Below are 16,598 nucleotides of genomic sequence, written 5' to 3'. Positions count from 1 at the left end.
CCCAGCTTGGCTTAACAGCTTTAAGACCTGCTTCAAGGCATATCTTCATGAACAGTGCAGACGAGACATATGTTTCCAAGCACAATTCAAAGTGTTGGTGCTGACCTTTAAAGCCCTAAATGGCCTCGGTCCAGTATATCTGAAGGAGTGTCTCCACCCCTATTGTTCTACCCGGACACTGAGGTCCAGCACCGAGGGCCTTCTGGCGGTTCCCTCACTGCGAGAAGCCAAGTTACAGGGAACCAGGCATAGGGCCTTCTCGGTAGTGGCGCCCTCCCTGTGGAATGCCCTCCCACCAGATGTTAAAGAGAACAACAACCACCAGACTTTTAGAAGACATCTGAAGGCAGCCCTGTTTAGGGAAGCTTTTAATATTTGATGTATTACAGTATTTTAATGTTTTTTGGAAGCTGCCCAGAGTGGCTGGGGAAGCCCAGCCAGATCAGCAGGGTATAAATAATAAATTATTATTATTATTATTATTATTATTATTATTATTATTATTATAGTTTTTCTGGAAGAAAATGCCTAAGCGGACTTAAATTGACACAGATGAAAAGCAAGCCCCTGGCTTCAAAGCTGCAAAGGACTGAGTGACCTTGCTGCTCTGTGGCAATGCGGTTAGAGAGTTACATAATAAAGCCAGACTTGCTGTCCGGGTCTCAAAATCCCTGTGGCCCAAAAGGCAATGACAAGAATCTGCATCCTGTGTTTTTGCACAAAGGCCTGGGTGACTTCTTTATCATTTCTGGTCTGGTTCCACAACTGCCTCAAAGGTGAGGCATTACCTCAAGGAGAAACAACTGAAGTTTAAAGTGATGCTGCTTGTAGACAATGCTCATGAGCATCCTGAGGGACTCCACTTTGCATGCAGCGAGGTAGAGGCTATCTTCCTCCCTCTGCCCCCACAATATGACCTTCCTCATCCAGCCTTTGTATCAAGGTGTGGTTCGCTACTTTAAGTCTGTTTAAACAAAGCTCACCTTATCCTGGATGATCAACGCAATGGATGCTGGTACAGGTCTTGACCTCACAGCATGCTGAAAGTCTTTCAACATTGCCCAGTGCGTCACTTCCAGTGGATGCAATCAAATGTGGAACAGTGAATGAACACTGGTGGAACTTGTGGAAGGAATGTGTGCACAATTTCAAGGGATTCCCAAGCATTGCCATTGAGGTGAAGGACATTGTGCAGATGACCAGGCAAGTGGGTAGTGATGGCTTTGTTGACCTTATCCAGAAAGAAGTGGAAGAGCTAATTGAGGGCCAACAGGTATTGACTGTTGAAGAGCTGGAGGAAGTCGTCAAATCAAGTTCAGAATGAGAAGATGAGGATGGTGAGCATGAGCCAGCAAGCCATAAAATATCCAAATGATCTGATTTCAGTGCTTGACTGCTCCATGGAACGCAGCCTCAAGATTATCCGTGGGATTACAGACACTCAGAAACGTGTTTGACGAGCTCAAAAGGCAATAGTAGCAGTTGTGAATCACCATGTTCCTCAGAAAGAAATCAGCAGCAGATGTGCCCATGCAGCCCACCTCTGGATCTGAACCACAGCCAAGCACTTCTTCTGGCTACTGGTCAATTCCCCGGTCCTCCTATCATAGAATCATGGAGCTGTAGAGTTGGAATGGATCCCAATGGTCATTCTGCAATGCAGGAATCCTGCCCACAGCCATTCCGGGGTGGGCTGAAACCACCAACCTTCTGTTTAACAGCCAGATGCACTGAAGCATCATCCAGTGAGGGAGAGAATCATAGTGTGTGGAATCACAGAACTGTAGAGTTGGAAGGGACCACAAGGGTCATCTAGTCCAACCCCTGCAATGCTGGAATCCTTTGCCCAACATGGGACTCAAACCCACAACCCTGAGATTAAGAGTCTCACGCTCTACCAACTGAGCTAGGAAGACTGAGAGCTGCTGTTGTCCCTCACTGTGTTTTAAACTGTTCTAGTCCCCCACCCAGTTTTCTAGGGGGTGCTCTGGTGTTACATGATTTTGCTCATATGTGTGATGACCAGGACCATAACCCCTGTATAAGTGAGCTGCATGCACACACTCAAGCTTTATTTATTTTAACCACATTTTCGCATAAAACGTTAAGGGATATATCTATCACCCAATGCACAAGGCGTCACATTTACAAGCTGTGTAACCACAACCCCTCACCCCAACAAAATATTTTTCTCATTGTTTGCATTGTCATATTTGTTTGTCTTGTCAGTGAACATGGTAAAGGGAATAAAAAGTTTATTTTTAAAAATAAGAGTGTTGCTTAAGGCGCTTGGAGTGGGAATTCAAGCTTCTTTGCTGACTTGCAAAGAGATCAGTCCATTATTTCCCCATATTTCTTCCATATTTCCATTCCTGCTATAGATCATTTTCCTATACCACTCGTAGGCTTTTCTGTCTAGCATAATTAAATGTCTTGTAGTAGGAATAGGGTACAATACCATAGTGATCAGGATCAGTGGTGTCTTTATCACATACTGAAATAAGTATTGTAATGGGAATGATACATTTTTTTTTAATAGAAATGAACCCGTAAGCTTAGGAGCACCAAAAAAAGGTTGCTGACACTTTAGTAGGCCAAACTAGAGCCAGGGCCAGATGAACCGGAACAGAAACAGCCCACCAACAGCAGCACCAATTACAGAAAACTAATGATTTGGCACTTGACCAAACTGCTGTTTACTGTTAGTATAAGACATAAGGTTTAGATTATATGGAATGCCTCCATGCATGTTTCCACAGGCAGTAGCTGATTCCAAAAAGCAGACCAGCAAAAATAACTTTAGAGTCTCTGGCCAGAGTTTCTCACTCATATGGTCCCAGCACAGATGAATTGGGTTGAATGTAAACAGCTTTTATAATCTTCTTCACAGCTGTATGTAAAATGTAGATGATTGTTCATATCAATTTAGAGCACTATAACTTGATAAGGCATGGGAGCGATGTGTTCTATAAAGAGCAATTTGTCCATACCAATGCAATTAGTTGTCATTGTATTTCAGCAACAAAGATGTATTCTAATAAAATGCTGGTATTCAAAGTACCAGTTTAACAAAAGCAGTTTTTCCCCCTGTAGGTATACTGAAACTCTTAAAAGCACTGAAAGGGAGAGAAAAAACCAGCTATTTATGTTGGGGAAACCAACCTGTGCTGGCAAAATGCTAACATGAAATTGCAAATGCAACAGAAACTTCCATTTGTTTAATAGTCAATTACTACTGTCCCTGGATTTGTGAATATGGGATTTAGATTAAGACCTCATGGTGAACAGATGGACTGATTGCAGGGCTCTGAACAATATGTCCTACTGCTTCCCCGCTCCTTGTGTTCTGAGTTATAATCAAGTTTCCTTACACCCTGCCACTCAGCAACAATAACAGTGGAAGTAATGCTAGCAGAGTCCCTTCAGATATGCATCTTTTCTGCAATGCCCTTATGTAGATAGAGCTTATTTTTCCAATCCCCCACCCCATGCTGTTCTTAGAATCATACCACATGGAGCTGATTGTAACAGGGCATTTGCGGCTCCTGGTATCTGTATACCCACTGGAATGTTGTAGCCTTTTTACGAATCCCCAGGGATTACCGTAATAAGTCTGTCAGCATTTTCTAACACATCCCACTTTCAGAGATTTATAACTGCATCTCAGGCTCACAGCACCTTGACTCCATGAACATAATATGAACTTCTAACCAATTTAAACCAACCTAGAATAAAACTCAGCACAAACTAAACCCTAAATAAGTCTAGCAACAGCAATTAAATGTTCACAGTACTGCAGGAAAAGTCAGGAAGTATTTAACAATACTCCATGGAAAGGTATTCCCCCCCCCAATACATTCCTAACCCCAGCAGTGCTTATATCAACATTGGGGGTGGGGAGCAACTAGTGTGTAATTATACAGATCTGGTGGTTGTCAGTTTTTAAAGCGAGAACAAATGGGATTTCAATTAACAGGTGAATTGTGCTATATATAGAAGAAGGAGGCTGTTGGTGGTAGGAAGAATTCAGCACTGCATGAAGGCATCAGTAGCCCATTTAACTCACCCCTGGCTTGGAGGCCACTTTCCAACTCTTATCCATCTCCCCAATAAGGGAGTAGCTGGCAGCCAGCCAGTGTGGGATACCTTCTCTCTCCTGAATAGCAATTATTCCAACTTCCTAGGTAGAATGATCCCCCTCTTTCTCTCCTGTAGGTTCTCCCGACTTCCCTAGAGCCAATTGTGGGGAATGCACAGCGGGGGGGGGGGGGTGTCCCATTGTGCAAGTGGAAGACTGGCATGACTTGATAATTGAATCCTGCCCATGATGATGGTGATGATGATGATTGCTGTTGGTATATTGAGGGACGCAGACTCCATAGTTGCACTAAATATATTTTGAAAGTTTCCAACTCCCTACATCATCCTTTGGCAAAGGGGTTGTTAGAACAGCCACAGATGATTCAGTCACAACTTTGCAGGGAAAAATAGCTCGCCATGAGAATGGTGTTTTTGGTAACCTTGCTTTTTCTTCTATTATTTCTCCAACCTTCCTTTGTGCCTTTAACCCCAGACAGTGTTTTTAAAACAATAAGGGAGAATTAGAGACTCTTTAATATTGCCATATCTGGCATCTTTATTGTAACATTTTATAAACGCTTTGCAGATACCGGTTTTAGATTTAGGACTGACATATACAATTCTATGATTCTGAGAGCCTGTCCAGGAAAAAAAAATGATTTAAAACTAATATACAAAATGGCCTTAAATTTGAAAAAAAATAATGATATGATTTGATACATGTTTGGGGAGTAAACATCAAACAACTAAACAGAATAGCTACAAAGTTCACAAAAGTAAATTCACTTGCATTCGCAAATATATTTAGAACTGTGGCTATAAATACGGGGCTTATATAGATATTCATCAGAAGCAGGTCTAGCAGAAGAGTAAGTCAACCATGATTTTGCAAGCCTGGCCTCTTGTAACATGCAAATTGACTTAAGATGGCAGGGGTGAATGCTTCTGTTCTGCCACCAATTTTGCTCTATAGTGCAACCACTTTTTGTAATCTACTCTAATGCCCTTCATCATCTGTGATGTTCTCCAGTAGGATTCTGTCACGGGTTTGTTTCATTGCGTTATTTGTGGGAGACTTAAACAAATAACAGGCCAACCCAGTTTGTATTCTCTCCACTATGGACAGATTGTTGTTGGAGCCAGGGTGCTTCCAGACACTCAATATTTTGTGGAAGGAATTCAAGAGCATACCAGAAATTTAGGTAACCCAAGTGGTGGAGTGGGGAACTCATAGGCCAATCTCGGGCCAAAATACCATTAAGAAATATTAAACTTGCCAAATGGAAGGAGGTGACATCAACTGATAGGCACAGTGCCAGAGATTGGTTCTGCTTTAGCTGCATTATCTCATCAGCTGATGAGCAGGGGTTAAATCCTGCTCAGTTGGTTGTTCCCTGCTGAGAACAGGGACATGTAGCCAAAGCTCAGTGCTTGGTCTTAATATCCTGCTGCAAACAGCCCCATGCTGCTCTTTAAAACTGCAGTTTTGGATCTTACAAGAGCAACTTGGTGCTGCTTGCAAATGGGTTTTAACACAGCCCCTGAAAGTGGTCCAGTGATGCATTTTGAAGTCCTGACATCAGGTGATTTTTCTGGCCTGCTAGCCAGAAAAAGCTACCTTAGTTCAATAAATACAAAATACAAATACTTATTATAACAAATCCACTTAAAGCAACAACATACCTTTAGCAGTTAGGAAAGTGATGGGCAAATGCACTGAAAAGTGTGGGATGAAGGAATGATTGGGGAGAAGATATATAAATGCCCCACAAGCAAATCAGGATGAATGTTTCTTGTCACACAACTACCCTGAAAATGAATCAAATGAATGTTCAATAAAGACTGAGCATAGTCTATCCTTTGTATAAGCAAGTCAGAATTATTAATAAATAGGTCATCTGGCGAAGCCCCCTTTTTCAGGTGCATGTACCATGGGGTACATGTAATGTTGTAAATAGTAATAGTGCACATAGCCATCATGTCCCACCATGCATTGAGAATTACCATTTTGGTGAGTGTGTGAACTGTTCCACTGACTTGAAGTTTAGAAGGCCAGGCAAAATGGAGAAATTTTAAATATCAAGAGTCCAATACATATGCTATAGAGAGAGCCCCTGTCTTTCTCATCCATCATAAAGTCTGGGAGAGGCACCAGGCAATTACTTAGGGAGCTCTGCAATACTTGCTAGCAGCATGGAATAAATTCAACACAAACTGGACACCATGTTAGGGGAAAGGTCAGTTCCATTAAAATAGAATTGCATATTCAAAATTGGAGTTATTTGGTTACTGCTTACTTACCAAGAGTCAAATCAGCAGGCTATAGTTAAAGGATCAATTTTATTTTGAAAGTACCTGAAAACATACAGCCTTCCTCATTATTTTGACATCATTTCCCAAGTTGCATTCTCTAAGAGCTGGTGAAAGTATGATTTGTAGTTTGTATTCAGTAGTAGCATTAAAACTGTATATCTACCCAAAATGTGTGCGAGAGAGTGAGTGGCTATTCCCTCTTCTATTCTACTCAGTCTAATCTTAATAAACTTACTTGGCTTTTATGAAGTTGCATGAAATCACACTGAATGGGGGACACAGCCTGGAGTCTTGTCCTGATCTGTAGGACCAAGTGGTTTGGTGCAGGGGTACTGAAGGAATATGTCGAAAATGATAGAATGGACAGTTCTAGTGCTTTATTAAATAAAAGTGTAAACTTACAATGCAGCCTTCAGAGCCCTGCTGCCTTTATAGACTTGGGACAGATACTGAAGCAGCAAGCAGTCGTCATGACTTGTCCAAACCCAGGAAACAAATAAGCAATTACTTATATGGAATCAAACTGTGTAAGCTGGCATCAGTAGTCCATTTCATTCACTCCTGGCTTGGAGGCCACTTTCCAACTCTTATCCATCACCCCAATAAGGAAGTAGCTGGCAGCCAACCAGTGTGAGACACCTTCTCTCTCCTGACTAGCTGAGCCTCCCAAGCCTACAGATAAACATAGCATCAAAGCAAGCCAATCAACATATATCAAAGCAGGTGAATAAACATATGTGAGTTCATTCTTGCAGTAGCTAACCATTAGTCCTGGGGTTATATTGACTGTCAAGATACAGGCCTTCTGGAACATTTTCACCATTTGGTGAAATGGTACATACACAAAACTTACACAAGTATGTTAAGATGTGCACTAAGACTTGTGTGGTTCCAAATTATACAGTATATCATTCCTATATCCCTACTTTCCCAACAAAATAAGACACTGCTATATGCTCCAAGGACTAGAGGCAGATTACAGTTATTTCAGAGAGTTGAAGAAGGGTGTTAGAGAATGGGCGTTTGTTGCTTGTGGCATTTAGACTTCAAAACCCTGGAAACTTGTTTCTCCACACACAGCAATGGGACAAAAGAAATGAGTGTGCGTACCATTGGTGATGTTGCCTCTGTTGTTCCAATTTCTGTTCTCTCTGAAGACTGACTCCAGTCTTGTTCATGGGAAAGGCAAGGGGATGTGATGTTATTAGTCTTATATATATATTGGAAAATTGCCTAATCACAAATAGTACAATTAAATTCGCTGTACACTGCAATCTTTTAGCCATTTACCCAAGTACAAGCCTCACTGAACTTGGACTTATTTCTGAGTAGACTATGTATGCACTGTATACAGCTTTATTTTAGCTGTATTGTGCTGAAAATGAATGTGAGGGCATGGCAGAAACGTAGGATCACCGTGAGGTGGTGTTAGTATCATATCTGTGTGTTTTAAGTCAGTTGTCCAAACTTAGCTTCAATAATAATATGACAAAGTGGCATTATGCAAACTGCTGTTTGAAACCAAGGTGCTCCTAAGATTCCATTACTCTCAAAGATACAGTAACATAGATCAGCATGAGGTGACTGCATAATAGGAGAGAGAAGGCGGCATGGAAATGGGGGTGATCTGTGTGCAAGGTAGAGTTGACAAAAGTAAGGTGGAGGGGGAAAGGGAGTGAAGGTGAAAATGGACATGGCCAAGGGGACATTGGGAATGGGGTTGAAGATGAAAGCAGAGGCATGAAAAGGTCTAAATAATAGGAGAGGGCAGTGGCTCCATAACTGGGCAGAAGGTGAAAGGGGTGCTGCTTGGTTGCATTGTGTGGGTCTGTAAAGATGCAAGTGGTTATCATGGTTTGTGCCGAAGGGAATGACAGAAGGCATGGCCATGGGGAGAAGGTGAAAATGGGGGTGCAGGATAGAAGAAAGGAGTCTGGTTAGGGAGATGAACAGTGAGCTTAGTAGTTGCATGGGGTGTGAAGGGAAGCTCATGGTAGTTCATTTGTGTGGGCTAGGAGGGGCTGGTGAGTAGAGTAAGCAGGGATGCAGCCCCTAGTATGTTCACTAGATTCTCTCTCTCTCTCTCCAATTAAAATTTCATACTCCCTTCCCAAGGATCAAGGATTCCTGGTGGCTTTGGGAGGCAGCAGAAAGTGAAGGCAACTCAATTTTTCTCTCAAATAGGCATAGGGAAGCAATTAGGGAATGTGTAATCTAGTCTGGCCATTGTATGATCTTATAACCACACAATGCTGAAGAGTATTACAGGAAGGTTCCTTAAATCGAAAATGGATGTGCATTCTGGATGCATATACAGTGGTACCTCAGGTTAAGAACTTAATTCATTCTGGAGGTCCATTCTTAACCTGAAACTGTTCTTAACCTGAAGCACCACTTTAGCTAAAGGGGCCTCCTGCTGCTGCTGCGCCGCCACAGTGCAATTTCTGTTCTCATCCTGAAGCAAAGTTCTTAACCCGAGGTACTATTTCTGGGTTAGCGGAGTCTGTAACCTGAAGCGTCTCTAACCTGAAGTACCACTGTATATAAAATGCATTGATGAAAATTACTAATTAAGATTTTTAGGCAAAAATATTTTCAGTGCTAGTTTATAAAAAGCAAAAAGGGCAATATCTTTTACTCCTCTTTATTTGTTTACCTAATAGATTAAACATAAGGTGGACTTAAGTATCCACTCCTCCAGCGCTGAGAGGCTTTAAACAGATTATTCCTTTCTGGTCAAATGATACATTGTAAATGAACGTAAGCCGCTGTACTCCTTTGTTGCTAATGAAGTGGGAAAAGCAAACAAAGAGCCCCTGGCAAAGGTTGATTGGACACACAGTACATTCAAGGAGCTAGCCCTGATTATCCGTGGGATATCAATTTGTCTTAGGGCTGCAGCACCTGCTACTAATTGCTGGTGAGAGCTCAGTGGTCACTGTATAGTTTACCCCACTCAGCGCTCGCTCTCTCTCTCTCTCTCTCTCTCTCTCTCTCTCTCTCTCTCTCTCTCTCTGTGTGTGTGTGTGTGTCTGTCTGTCTGTCTGTCTGTCTGTCTCTCCAGTAGCTGCTGAGAGCAGGACAGCTAATTGCTATTGCTTTAATGCCAGTGAATCAGTGTGCTGAGCTAATAGCTGCAGATAGAGGGCACACAAATTCCTGCTTGGAGTGTATGGCTAGTTACTTGTGATGACTAAAGCGGCTGGAGTGCATAGCAGAACGTGGAAAATGTTTTTTTGTGGCTTGCTGATATGAGAAGGTATTTTTTCCCCCCAAAAAAATGTTCGCTGTTGTTCAGGCTATGATTGTGATGAATGTTTCTCATGCAAAGAGATTGCTGCGGTTCTTCACTTCACCTTGTTTACCTTGAAAAGAGAAAAAGGAAACCTCGTTCTTATGTGCGAGACACTCACTGTAAACAGGCTTAGCAGGAAAAGAAACTTAATGCACAACCCAGCGTTGGCTAAGCATGAAACTTTCAGCTATTCAGTAAGTTGTTTTTCCCCACTTTAAACTGGCATTGATGGTAAACTACCTGAAGAGTGGAGATTCTCTCAAAGAGCGAAGTAATGTATCTAGCTTATGAATCATCTGCTTTGAGGTTTATAGCTGGAAGCCGGCAGTAATGAAGTGGTACTACTAACCATTTATTTTAGATGTTCAGTAGCTTCTCTCACCCTAGAAACTGTCTTCTGCATATTAACTTCTGTAGCATGCCTGCTTTTACTTGTTGTGTTTTGCTTCTTAAAATTCTTGTCTGTTCACAATTGCAGTGTAAGTCAGTATATGCTTGCAATTTTCTAGTGTGGTGTTGAAAGCAAGTTACCTTAATTATGGATTTGACTGTTCTGTGTTTTGTTTTTTGTCTGATGGAAATAGTTGAGAGGGCTGTTATCCAGAAAGAAGGGGCTGCATTTTACTTGTTGTCTAATGAGGCACCATTTGATCCATATATTAAGTTAATTGGAAAGCTGTTCAGAGAAAATATATGAGGTTGGTTTATTCATTGCAGCAATAAGCCCTTTGCATGAATACAAAATAGCTGAAGTAATAACTTCTTTGCAGAGTTAGTGTGTTTTACTTATGGAAAGTCAGCATACAATTTCCTAAACATGTGCATAGTTTTACTTTATATACACCCCAAAATGTGTCCAGCTATGGTGTGAAATTCAGTGTGCTTAACAGATATCCACATTATTCTGACAATCACTGTTGCTATTTTTGTTTGTTATTATTAAGAGATATAACACTCGACTAATTGGGTCATTCTTAGAAGATAGATCTTGCAAGTTTAAGTCTGCAACCATACTTTTCTGATTCTCACAGACAGCTAATTGTTAGAGCTGGTAAGCGAATTTGGCAGGAGGTGAAGTTGATGCTTCTTCTGATAACAAAAGAACAATTAATTTACACACTAGGGAGCATTTTCAGCATTAACTGTGCTGTGGCTAGCCTAACGGTTATAGGGGAAAACCCCAACTTTCTATGCTACTTCCAGTTACTCTAGTCCAATTATGGGTTCTCTCTCTCTCGTGTTTGAAAGGGTTGTCTTATAGCTGATAAAGTGTTATTTGATGCTTCTATCCGGTTGTGGTGTTACTCTTGTTTCAGCAATATAATCTACCTAGGTTGGAGTCAGAGCCCTATGAAATAAGAGTGCAGTTTAGACAGCGTACTGTTCGGCTTAAAGACAAAGCACCTCTCTCTTTGCTGATGCAGTGATGTGCTTAGGGCTGGAATGTTAGCTTCAATCACTTTGCCTCACCAGTTATCCTTGAATGGTAAGCGTGCAGGCTGTAGCAAACTCTGGAATTTCCTCTGTGCTTTATAGTTATCTACTTGTCTTAAATCACTGGTTGGAATAATTGCATTGTCATCTCATGTCATCTTAGCTCAGGTGCAATAGCTTTGCCAGGGGAGCAGTCGCCTGTAAAAATAGTGGCACTGAAGTTCTTAATAATCTTTGAAAAGTGTTTTTTTCCCCTTCATATTGGATTATTGATCCATGTGTGTCTCTGGTATGTTTGTTGAAAATATTAGGTAGTGTTCAGTGCTGAATTAGTAAGTCAGAATCAAGCAATGAAGTTTGTGAACTATACAATAAAGGATACCTTGATCCATCAGTTTGAAGTGTTAGAGCCAAGTGCCAACAGGTGAGCAGATCCGACCACGTGAGAAGAGTTTAGAAGCAAACTCTAGATCAGGCATCCCCAAACTCAGCCCTCCAGATGTTTTGGGACTACAATTCCTATCATCCCTTGCTAACAGGACCAGTGGTCAGGGATGATGGGAATTGTAGTCCCAAAACAGCTGGAGGGCCAAGTTTGGGGATGCCTGCTCTAGATGGATAGCCATGTTAGTTTGTTGCAGCAAAAGTTACAAAGATTCCTGTGGTAGCTTAAAAACAATTTTATTGTGGAACAAATATATCCATAGTTTAGGAAGGAATATGTGTGAGTACTTAAAGTTTAGTATGTTACCAGTAGTCCAATGCATTTCACACTTTCTGCAATATCACAATACAGATTCAAGCTATCCTAGACCTAATTTGCCCATCTGTGCCTAAAGAGGCAGTTGCAGAACTAGCAGTTTTTATTCACAATTAACTAATCATGAATAAATGCTACCTCTTGATTCTGTAACCCGAATCACTAATAGATTAGAATCCCCTTATAATACTTAAAGACACATTCTCAGGATCATATAACAAAGGCTAGTGTATACACTTTAATCTAGCTCTCACTTCTCCCACTTCTATAACAAACCAGATTCAAACTCAGAAAAACATGATTTTTCTAATTATTTCACTGCACATTTATATCCTCAACATTATGTTAAACTCTGATCCAGTTTAAATTTAAGTGTTTAATGCATTATTACATTTATATCCCACTTTTCAACCAATAGTTTTCACAACTAAAATGGAAAAAACTTCATTATAATTATTTAAAAACCTATAACTAAAAGTTATCACTTCTGCTTCCGAAATCTGTCTTACATGTGTCCTATACTCCAGTTTCACTACCAAGATACTGTGAGAAAATTATTTTCCATGAATGCTCTTTGCTTTCTAACCCCTGTGAAGTGATCTTGTGAATTCAAGTAGAAAAAGGAGAGCAAAACTGGAATTGAGGTCTCCACCATGCAAGATGAGACCTCACATCCTGTATTGTTAAAATAAGATATTCACACTTCACTGAATTATTTCTGCCAATGCTGTATTTCCTTGCAATGCATAACAATGAAGGGGTGGTGAAGAATGCATTTGCTTTGGTGCATTCTTGTGTTCATTTTGTGCTAGTTTCTTCTTGCCATCCAAATTGTGATCAAAAGTCAAGATACATTATGCCTCCCTGTGGAAATCAAGTTCACTATGCAGAAGTAAAGTTACATTTTTAAGTGATCCCCTTGTATCATCCCGTCCAAATGGCAGGAACTTCCATGACTCTTCTGTTCCTCCAGAGGCAAATATAAGTTCAGAGATTACAGTTCCCTTGCTCCCAAGGATCAGAAACTTAGGTACTATGAACTAGTTCAGGGCATGCACCCCAGGGCTTTTTTTAAAAAAGGCAGGCTGTGTGGGGAGGGGACTTTCTATACTTCCTTTCCATGTTCAGGATTTAAAAACCACAACATGTTAAAATAAAAAATTGGAAATGCTTTGGGGCATTAAAAAAATTGGAAATGCTTTTCAGTAATTATTAGCCCAGTGTATATACTGTGATTAGTTTTCCAAGCAATCCTTACATGTATGGTGTGAAGCTCTGAAGAGAACAGCTGCTCCTAACTTGGCTGTTGAAATTTAAACATGCCTTCAGCATGTGGCAATTGATGGAAATCAGGATGCTCATCTGATTTGCACTGCCAGAAATAAATTGGCTGTGTTGTACTCAGGTACTGCAAAAAGGGAATTCAGGGTGTGACATTAGAGGCCACAACTGAAATTTCACCATACATGTTACAAATTGTCAACAAAAATGGCAGCATGCTAGCAAGCTTCCATATTGCTAGTGACTGCAGATGTATAATGGATTTTTTTTTTACTTATGAAGTTTTCTGCAGTAATTAAATGTTTTTTATTAAAGTGTAGGCTGACATTTTGATAAGGTGAGGTTGTGTGGACATATTTTAAAAATCTTCAATGCATGAGTATTGCTAGTTCCACAATAAAATCCAGACTTTGAGAATCCTAAGGATAGATTCTTACAGTGATGTGAATTCTGCTACACAATTTTCCTTTGAGCTGAAAATTTCAGAAAGTTTGCAATAATTCCCCTCTGAGGAGTCTATTCATGTGTTAAATGTTACTAACCCTTTTATACATTTATCTTCTCAATGAGTGGATCTACTTGCAAGAGTTGTGTAATATCAGACAAAGGAACCTATCTATTTCTGTGTGCCCAGAGTACTCCTTACTGAGAAATCTTTTTTGAGGAAGTTGAATTGTAAGATTCTTACATTGCTCAGCTAAGTAGCACAACTTAATGTGCAACAGAGTGGCGAAGCTAATATATGAACTGGCTCTTTAAAAGTTACAAAAACTCCACTGTGAATTGGTTTATTGTGTTTAGCAAGCTGTAGAAATTCTTCATGTGTCAAAATTTTATAAAACTAAACTTTAATCTTAAAATAACTTGATGTATGAACATTTGCTTTTAAAAGACCTCATTATCTAATAATATTATCTAGAGAAAACTAATGCCTTAGTGTCTACAGGCAGTATCATTTATCGATTTCCATCTGTTCATAGTTATTCAAGTATATGATTGTTCCAGCGGGTTTTAAATTAACATAAATCATTTAGCCAGTGCTGTAACAACTTTACTAGCTTGGCTGATCTAATTATTTTATTATCCATTTGCATTGTGGTTGTGTTTAGTAACTTCGGAAACAAATTGTTCCCTATTTGAAGTTTGCTCCAGTTCATAACTTGTATATTGTTAATCTTGGCTACTGGTTGCACAAGATAATGATGTTTTTTAATTATCTCAACCTTCTGTGGGCAAATGATCCCTTGGCCAGAATCCAGAGCCTTCTTGGCTCCGATGTTCACATAATGCTCAGCACAAGCACAGACTGCCCTCCTCACTGGACTCCCTGACTTTGAAATGAATGGAGCACCCCTTGCTTGAACAGAGGTTCAAGAGGTTGGACCTGCTGAAGTTGCATTTAGCAGTAGAACCAGTGTGGTGTATAGAGCATTGGACTGGGATTAATGAGAGCTGCTTTCAAATCCCTACTCCATCATGAAGCTCACTAGCTGATCTTGCACTGGTCACTGTCTGTCAACCTAGCTCTACATCACATAGTTGTTTTAAGAGCAGGGAAGAACTTTGTATGGCACTTTCAGCTCCTTGGTGGAAGGCCAGGATTGAAACGAATACATAAATAAATAAGATAGTGCGAACGTAAGCAGTCCATGATGAATGGGAAACTTGCATCTATAAGGGGCTTTAGCCTGTGATGCTTCAGAGGGCTTCAAGCAGCTTCATTGTGAGATATTTGTATGTGTTTGCTGGTTAGTGGAAGATTCTGATTTATTTTTTTATTTACTTATTGCATGGCACATTGAATGGTGCTTTTTGAGCATTTGTAGTGACAACCCAAAACCCAAATTCTGTGTGGATGTTGCCATAGCTATTCCCTCAGGATTGAAAAGGGCAGCATGCACAGGCCTTTTATATGGCTACCCACACTTAAAGAAGTTGTATGACTTGGCCTCAGTAGTATATAACCTCTTTGTTGTATACTTCATTTGTTATTGAAACTGCATTTCCCCGAGTTCCATTTTCTTCACTAACACCAATGTATCACGTAGGAAACAAAATCATTCAGCAAATGTAGTAAGAAAAGACACCTAGAGATAAATTCATTGGGAAACCCACTGCAATGGGCTTTTGCTGATGGCTGCAGTTCATTTGAACGTTATGGCTTCCATGTTCTTCCTTCGTGGGATGAAAAATACATCCTATAAGTTGCCATTCTAGCACATTCTAAAATAAATTTGCTTCTTGTCTTCTGAACGAATCCTTCTGGCAGTCTTTTGAGTTGTTGAAAGGATAATCTCTTAAGTTAAGGTGGTGAGTAGGGTTAGGCAGAATAGTGTTTGCTCAGGATGAAAGAAACACACTCAGAATTGAATTGTCAATTAGAAGTGACTTCCCACTGGATATGAATGTTCTATTGCTGAGAGATGTGTGATTTCTATTATTTAGAAGTTTCTTTCATTTCTGTATTCAGTGAAAGGAAAGCTTGAGCATGGCCAGTAGAATTAATAACAGCTTCCTGTGTAAAGGAAGACAGCCATGTACTTAATGAACTGCATCATTCTAATAGCAAGTCCTCCTAATGAATGCTTTCCCTGTTGTTTTAGAAAGGAGCCAGAGTGACACTTCTCTGATTCTGGATCACTGAATCCGTATGGAAGCACAATTTGTTTGTCTGAGAAGAGTCTCCTTTAATTTTATTTTAACATTCAGGATGCAAGTCTATTACTTACTTTACATTTCACATTTGGTGTGCTAGTGCGGGGTGTTACATTTTTAGCCATATAATTATTTGCTATTACAGTCAAAACTTGATGAGATCATATCAACTAAGAGCTCAGTGGAAGAAAAACATAACCCTCACTAAAGATGCCTGGAATAATGATAAAAGCATCGAGATCTGATACATTTGTTTTTCAGTGTTTATTTCCTGTGTACTTTTTTTTAACAAAAAACATTTATGATAACAGCTGATATAAGTATGTTAATGGCTACAGAATAATATCTCCTTGAAATATGAACAGATGAGTTTCAAATTAAGTGCAAAATGATATGCACTCACATAGTCCACATGATGTACTCTAAAGTGGCTGAAATTGCCAGGAAAAGAAATCTTGGGGTTGGTAGTAGAAAAGGTAAATTCACTCTTAGGAAAGGTTTTGTAAATAATACATGGGTGAATTAATTGCAATATTATTTTATGACTTTAAAAAAAATCAAGCTTTTTCATAAGATAAAAAAATCTAATCTAAATAAAACACAAAAACAGAGAAAGAAAAGAAAAAATACAGATTCCTCTCTCAAAGGTAGCTCTTAACTCTTGTCTCACATAGAAGGTGATGGACCCTCCCAGCTCTCATCCTTTCCTTCCTTTCCTTCCTTTCTTCCCCCAGTCTCTCACCCTGAGAGGACTTTCCTTCCCTGTGTCTCACTCAAGGT

General features: G+C 40.0%; 1 protein-coding gene across 7 annotated transcripts in view; it reads left to right on the top strand.

Annotated features, from left to right (window-relative positions):
• Positions 1-16,598, top strand: part of PCDH15 (protocadherin related 15) — a 621,509-nt gene that overhangs the window by 254,185 nt on the left and 350,726 nt on the right. Inside the window, exon 1 of one of the 7 annotated variants that reach the window (XM_077930492.1) lies at positions 9,411-9,652. The exons of 5 other annotated variants lie outside the window; for them this stretch is intronic. The gene's annotated coding sequence lies outside the window, so the exon portion shown is untranslated. Of the gene's footprint in view, positions 1-9,410; positions 9,653-9,672; positions 9,883-16,598 lie in introns of those variants that run through there. One more of the 7 variants, XM_077930493.1, reaches the window with a different exon arrangement.

The sequence above is a fragment of the Podarcis muralis genome, chromosome 6, assembly GCF_964188315.1.
Source record: "Podarcis muralis chromosome 6, rPodMur119.hap1.1, whole genome shotgun sequence".
Classification (NCBI taxonomy): domain Eukaryota; kingdom Metazoa; phylum Chordata; class Lepidosauria; order Squamata; family Lacertidae; genus Podarcis; species Podarcis muralis.
Note: the sequence above shows the minus strand (reverse complement) of the source record. Positions and strands in the feature narration are given on the sequence as shown.